Here is an 8,136-nt window from a genome sequence, read left to right as displayed (position 1 = left end):
GGCCGGCGGCCTCGCGAGTCGTCGGGCACGAGTCGGAGCAGAGACGCGTCAGAAAGGGCCTCCCGCCCCGCTGCACGCAGTGCTTACAGAAACCAGCTGCTCGTAGCTGGGATCTCCTCCTGTAACTGAGAGCAGCGGCGTGGCAGCGCTCCTCTGCCGCCCGCCAGCAGAAGTCAAACAACAACAGAACTCCCCTCAGAACTGCTCCTTCCTGCCTGCCTTCCTACTACTAGAGCAGCTCTGCAGCTCCGGAGTGGCACAGTCCAGTTTCAGCTGTGCTGTCAATAATCCAGATGACGACTTATTCTCAGAAGTCAGTCCTCTCACAAACCCACAGCCCACCAGGTGAAGTCAGGCATCTTACTCTGCTACCTCAAGGTTATGGATATAAAGAGAAGGAAATGCTTGCTTGCTTCATTACTTTAGGGTACACCGAATGTTCTTGTGCAACAGAAAGAGGTACAGAGAAGTGTCAGTGATTTCTATTGCAAGAAGCCATCCTCTCTTTCATAAATATCACCTCACCTTTTCAAATTTCTCCTCAAATCACGTCCTTCTTACCAACTTAAGTTCCATATATCTTAAATTGCATCAGCAATAACGATTTCATAGATTCTACTGCACCCTCCGCAGGAGAAGCTAAAAAGCTTGTTAGAAATCTTCATTCCCATTCTTCAGATAAGAGAACTTGGAACATCCGGAGGCCGAAGGACTTTATCAGTGCCACATGGGGATGGAGAACTGGAACCCTGCTGTTTAAACACCATTTGGCAGTTCTCCCATGAGTACAAGGCTGTGAAGCCACACCTCACACACCTCCTCAGGTAAAAGGAATGATTCCTGCGTTTTCCCTTTGAGAATCCCATTCAATCCATTTAACAACCTAGATCCTCAAACATTTCCCAAGTGTCCCTTCACATTTTGGACATACAAGATGTGATTTCAAGTCAGGGATAAAATATACTAAAAGTAGTAGCAATTATTCAACTGAAATAAGTTCTAGACTTCATTTTCTATGTAAGTCTCTCGATAAACATAAAATGTTTAAATGCATGAGCGTATCCTGAAATTTCTGCCAAGTACCTGCATATCTTTATTAACACAGTTATTCAATATTAGGCTTTCACCATAATATCTACACTTCAGGCATGCTAGCTCTGGGACCTAGGCACACAGATTGCACCAAAGCAGCAATGCCTTCTCATGTGTGCTACCCAACCGTGCTCCGCTGTACTGCACAAACACAGCCAGAGGAAGGTAAACCCCAGCACCTGGAAAGAGCAATCATGACTGGGATGGGACAAATGTGTGTTCCACTAAACAGACATTATCCTTATAGCAGCCCTGCAAAATAATTACGATGGATTCTTGTTTTAAAGTGCAAAGAATGATATCTTAAAACAAAAATTTACAAAGGGATTAACTACATGTGATGTGTGGAATTTTTTCAGGTGCTTTCAAGGATTCCTGCCTCGAGCTGCAATCACCAGCTTTCTGAAAGCTTAAGAGGGAAGAGTCACTGCAAAGCAGTGTTTCCAGAAGGATGCTGTTTGCAAGAAGCAGAGCACGCACACCAGCCCCAGGTCCTGCTCCCAGCACAGGTGTCCCCACTCCCAGCCTCCCACTGCAGCCCTCTGCTGGCAGCTGTGCCATTTCCACGCTCCTGTCTGCCACACGCCAGCAAAATAACAGTTTATGAAATATGTTTTTCCTTAATCTTTAATCACTGTTCCTATAAGATTACTCCAAGAGCTTCATTATAACGTTGCCAGCAATAGTAACAACTGACTACCTTCACTCCAGGCTGTCGTTTCTGGAGCAGTAGTTGTCAAATTGCTCACCCTGCCCAAGAGTAACAGTTAGCAAAAACAGCCTCCCTGCTCCTCCTCCTGTTCTTTCCTGTAGCATAAAACATTGATGTCACCCGCAGCCAGCTACGCCAGCAGCACAAGCTTCCTGCCTCTTATCAACTCATGTCTGTATCAGAGACTTGCTGGAAGATTTTCAGACAGATTCTATGGTTTAGAATAGAGCACACAAAAGGAAAAATAAGATTCAGGAAGAAAGCTGTAAAAATAACTGTTGTGGACACTTGAACAAAGGTAAAGGCCTGCATTCAGGTAGCCAAAATGCTGCCGGGTCCTCCTGCTTAATGCTTCCCTGGTTTCGCCTCCCATTTCTGATCCAACTGAAGTGTCCTGTTTTCACTACAGGGCAGTCGTGTGAACTTGAGCAAAAATTTAAGCTACGGTCCAAGCAAACAGATCATTTTAATGTGACTCTTTTTAATACATCCCTTTTCTCTTTCATGACAACCTTCAGTAATAAGAAGAAACCCCATGTTTCATGAAGATGCTATACGGCTCGATCAATATTTGTATGCTGTAACACAGAGACTGGCACAAACAAGCCCATGCTAATTCAGGACCTCCCTGTGCTAATCAAGGTCTGTTCATTATCACTCCTTGTACACTCATTACCTCACTCTCTTCTTAGATTTTGTTCAAAAGTTTCCCTTTTTGTTCTTTGCAAAGCCAAGAAATGCAGCCCATCACACCTGTCTTTTAGCACAATAGGCACACTGCTTTACCTGAACAGAGAAAGCAGTCTCATGCAGCATGGCTTCCTGGCAGATAATGGATTGTCCTTAACTCTCCTGCTTGAGATTTTGCCTTTTTTTTTCCTGTTCAATCTCCATAACATATCCAGATGGGAATTGTACATCAAAGGATAAGCTGAGATTTCTGTTCACTTACCAAACATTCATGGTGTGCTTTTCAGGGTTTCATCTTCTCATCCTCTCTCCAAACAGACATGGACCCTGAGGGGAAGAAAAAGCACACACTTAGAGAAGGTAGATACATGGAACACCAGCTTCTTGCCACTTTGGGGCATGTTTTAGTGCTAGAGCTGCTCTAGGCCAACTCTTCCTTCTTAACTTTCCTTCCAAAGATGATGGTTCCCAGTTCTCTCAGCTAGCTCAAGTGCACAGCAAACTAGAGGTCTCATTGCCATCAGCTGCACACAAACCCAACCCAACACTTCCAAAACATCAGTGGTGCTGATTCATACCACAAGAGGTTTGAAAACTAATGTGAATCCTCTGAGCAGAAGCCCAGATTCTAGCAGGTGCTGAGCAAGTGGAAGAAACAACCTCCCGCTGACAACTCCCAAAATTTACAGAAAAATTATTTTTTTCTTAAATTCAAGAAAATAACAGATGAGTGAGCCCAGAAGAAAAGACACATCGTGATTTGCTGCAGGTCACTCACTATGAAAACTTGAGCCCTCCCTTGTGCTCAAGGGGAGCTCTCTTTTTCAGGAGGATACATACCTATGAAAATACTCTAACACTGAAAATTTAGCATTACTTTTCTTGCAGGATGCACTTTACAAAATATCCTGTGCAAGAGGCATTAGCAACTGTAACTACAACCACCATACAGGGAGGAGCCCTGAACTCGCCATCCCTACTCAAAGGAGCTCTCTTAGGTAAAACGAGCTTTTTTTATTCCAGCAACAGTGGACAGAATTAAACAAGTCCAAATGAAATCACACAGCAAAATAACCCAGTAAACTGAAAGGACTGCTAACAGGATATTAGATGATTACACGGGGCAATCGGAAATCTCTTGTGTCTGCAACCCAGCCAGGGAGCAGCCAGCTCCTGACGCCAGAGAGCATCCTCTTTAAGGAGGGGGGGGGGACCTGAAAGATTAAATAGGAGTAAACCCTTTCCAAACACAGCTGAGAATGCTGTGCTTTCATTCAACAGCTAGGTAAGCACAGCCTCCTCCCAGGGCCATGCATAGCCCTTGTCATCATCTGTTCATCGGGGTGCATGGCTGGGGGAGGGAGACTTGCCACTGAGCCTGGGCTAGCTTGCCGTAAAGAAAACCAGGTGACTGAGCCACAGAGAAAGAAAAAGTAAGAAGAGCCCAAATCTTCAGCCCCAAACTCTACTTGTGCATTTTATCTGGCTTTGCTCTAATCTAACTCCATACTGGAAATTGTTTTTCCTGGTTTTTCTCCTTCCAAACCTGCTTACTCCCTCCAGGGCTTTGTGGGAAGCTAAATTTCTTACACAGCAGAAGCAGCCAGTTCTAAAAGAGCAGAAACCAGCCAAAGTTACACAAGTGACTAAAATATTATGTCTTTTATGTTGACTGGCTTACAGAGCAACTAGCTATTTTCGGGTCTTTGCACACCATCCCTTTCAAGAGTGCATTTCCAGCACATACAAGGACTTTGAGAGACATAAGCTAGTTAACATATACCATGCAATTGCCAACATTTTAACTACAGAAATGTGTTCAGATGCATTAGCTTATTCTGCTGCTAAGAAATTTTTCCTGCAGTATTAATCAGTGATACACTGATGGTAGTAAGCAAACATGCATCTGGCCACAGCTAGCTTTCTAAATTGGTGTTGACTCCTTACTTGCATTGCACACGAAATATCTGAAGTTTAATTAATGCAGCACGTATCAAAGTTATCTATGGTGAACATACCATGGTTTGAATTTTAAAGAAGAGCTCTTCTTACAAGAAGTGTGTTTTCCATTGTGAAAGCACTCAGGGATGAAACTGTATGTCTCAGACTAAGAGGGTTAATATCCAGATGCTGCAGACAGATGGCATTATTAGTCTGACAGAGCTTGGCATCTCGTTTTCAAAGTTAAGGAGCTTTGGTTAGTTGGATAGCTGATAATCTGAGACTAGGCAATGTTCGAACTCGATGTGCTCTGTAATAGCAGTAGCCAACAGCACTTAACAGACTTTCAGCACAACTTTTCTCTTGGTTGCTAAGATCAGCTGTGCTGAGGGAACACTCAGGAAAATGTTTGCAACACTTAGCTTAGTTTAGGCAAAGATTGAACAGAGACCTTGATTTCTCTCTTTTTTTTTTTTCTCCTTCTTTAACATATACCCAAAGTGTATTTTTTGAATTGGGCTCAGTCTATGCAGTAGAAAGAACTTAGGAAAATAAAAGAATCTGAAGAATGTCTGTCCTGTATCAAACTAGTGCTTCGTTACAGCATTCCTGCTGCACTTCTTCCACATCATCCCACGAGATGGATGAGATGTTTCTAAGGGGAATATAGATATGATTAAAGCACTCTTAGAACCATACAGAGGTCTCAGTTAAAAATGAATACGTATTTCCTCCCCTTTCCATACTGCAGAAATCAAAGAGTTCTGGGAGCAGAGATGGGGATTTGTCAAGGGAACATCAAGGAGGAAAGCACCCGATGCCATCAGCTCCTTTAAAAGCGTGTACGTGAGCAAATCATAGAAAACACCTCAGTAAGGACACACAGCAAAAAGCCCATTCATTTTGTTGTAAGACATAACCCTACACCAGGCAGTAGTAGCACTTACACTGCACTAGAAATAAATACTCACTAAAGGTAAGCAGTAGAGGTTCTGTACATCACTGTATACACACATGCACCAGAAATAATAAAAGTAGTAATATTTCACCAGGAGACCTAAAAAGACCCATCAGGAGCAGCGAGCAGTGCTGGCCCAGAGCTCCTGCTGATGTTTTTGAGTTGTGAAGTGGAAATAGAGGAGCAATTGTTTTATTCGTGTAATGAAATATAATAACAACAAGCAGAAAAGTCATCCTCAGGAGATGCATACATCAGGTGTCAGAAGCTGTTCAGTTTTAAAAGATCAAAAACACTGTTTGTTCTGGAAACTGCATCTCTAGCTGAGGTCATTCACTTTCCATCCACTAACCTTCATCCATGCTGTGTGTGTGTACGCTACAGACACTCACACACAGCCATACTCCAAAAGACAGACATACAAGAAGTGCCTCCTTGTGTGTGACAGCTTAGGAAGCAGAGGTCCACAATAAAACGCGCATCCCACAGATGTGCTACAAGTTGCTGATTATGTGATAAACTCTAATCCATAATGGCTACCTCAGGACAAGCAATCCTTCCTAGCACACTCAGAAATTTGCTTTCTATTAGAAAACCAATTGTCTCCCAGACTTCAGAAAAATGCTGTTCTCACAAAACCATACCACAACTCTGTCCTTAAGGGATTGGATTTCCTTTGGTTTAGGGTTTGTTGTTGAGATTAGCGATTCAAACCAAACTTTTGCATTTTAGAAAGGATGTTCTGAGATACACAGAGAAAAAGAATCCGCTCTATTTTCAGACTTGAATGGGAGGTTGGGGTCCTGGACACTGCTCAGACCTCTTCAGTACGGATAGGAATGCCATTATATTGCGACAACAGTATCAGCTAGCAAGGCAGGAGAGCAAACCTGTGCTCCAACCTACACTATGCACTTTAAATGTTACATGAAAGTAAAGTTGGTTTTACAGAGGGGATTCAACTTCGTGAGGAAAAGAAAAAAAACACCATAAAGCATTTAAGAACTTTAAATCACATTTTTAACCAGTCAGTACTTCCAGCTCCATCCATTTTTAAGGTGACACATGCACAAAGCATCCGTACAGTTCAACTGCATCTCCCAGCTCCTCCTGGCCCCAGACAGCCCAGTACACAGAACTGGGAGCCCAGTGCCTACAGCACCGCAGCTACCTAAGGACACCACACAGACCTGAAAGATTCAGCTCTGGAGAGCAAACATTGACCGCTGAAGTCTTCTATGCAAACCTGAAAGGCAGGGCAGTTTTTTCAAACAATCACAGCTGTACCACAGTCAGTGACCTACGGAGACCTATGGAGATCAAAGCAGTTGCTTCAATTCCAAACTACCTTTCCATCAGCTAGTGTTAAGAACAGAGAGATGTACCTCTATTGATCTGTGCAAGTGGCAGTTCATTACCTATACAGGTGTTCAACGTGTTTCTTTTTAAAGCAGTGATCATTCATTTTAACAAAGCATATGCTAGGCCGATTTTATTAGTCATATAAAATTCACAGGTCATCCCAGATGCAGGATCAAGAACAGATAGTACTTTGGAGCAGAATGAATATAGTACTGAAAACTGCATGCACATCACAGCACAGCCATGGTGTGGTACTGCAGCCCTGCAGAGCTCTGTTTTGGAGCTTTTTGCTCATCCAGATTTTAAAAAGAACATCCAAGTTTTAAGAAAACTACTGCACTTTATTCAGCTTCAACAGTTAGCACACTGCCCTCATGCTGTTTGTCACAGGCGGAACCAGCAATCCTCTGCAGCCTTTTAGTTCAGGAATGAAGGAAGTTGATTTCAGACACCCGCACTCCTGAACTAAACTGCAAACTAAGGAACAGCAAGCTGAAGGTAACTTGACCTCTAGTTCCCTAAAAGCACTCCAGAGAGACTTAACAGTCTAAAGCTTTTTTGCATGCCAGCTACATACCTTCATTTTGTCTTAGTTTTCTATGCAGTTAGTTATCTTAGTTATCTCTGTGCAGAGCAGCACATCTAGAGGGCACATATTTACTAAATATTAAATACATAATCAAAAATCTACCAACAGATGTCTTCCATTTACTAGGGAAAGTACACAAAATCTTTTTGAATATATATCTTTTAAGTCGTTTCTTTAATGCTATCCAACACAGATCTGTACGTCTGTCTACATTCCATGGTACACTCCAGTACTGCTGCTCCTTATTAAACCATTGCTTACATGAGCCCCTGCAATGTTCCAGCACTGTCACAACGAAGTTCTCACTGCCTTGAGATGAGGTAAGAGCAGGGCAAGGCCCAGCTCCTCGACATGCTCACCACAGAACATCCTATGGGATGCCTTTGGAAGTTAACACAGGTGACACGCTTTAGAGATACAAGTTGGGTAGCAATACTCCCTAGCATAGGTACTATGTCTGGGATCTGCTTTTTGTGCTAAGACATCAGGAACGTTACACAGATAGTCAAACAGCATGCTTCAGCACAATTCTCAAAGTCAAGCTATTGCTTGTCAAAGCTGCCAGATTTTACAAAGCAGTAACTTTACAAATATATATATTTTTTTCCTACTACCAACAGGTTCTTTTATGACACATAACATGAAAAATACCACAAAGCTACACCTGATGAGCAAATCTCCATCCCTCCAACCACATAACAAAGCACATCACAGAAGTGAATTTAACTGCTTCTTTCAAAACCAGCTGGTCCCCAAAGAAGGCTAATAAGGCAGTCCATCCTCAGAGCCCAG

Source organism: Meleagris gallopavo, chromosome 15, assembly GCF_000146605.3.
Source record: "Meleagris gallopavo isolate NT-WF06-2002-E0010 breed Aviagen turkey brand Nicholas breeding stock chromosome 15, Turkey_5.1, whole genome shotgun sequence".
NCBI lineage: Eukaryota > Metazoa > Chordata > Aves > Galliformes > Phasianidae > Meleagris > Meleagris gallopavo.
The sequence above is the reverse complement of the archived record's forward strand: the minus strand, read 5'-3'. Positions refer to the sequence as shown.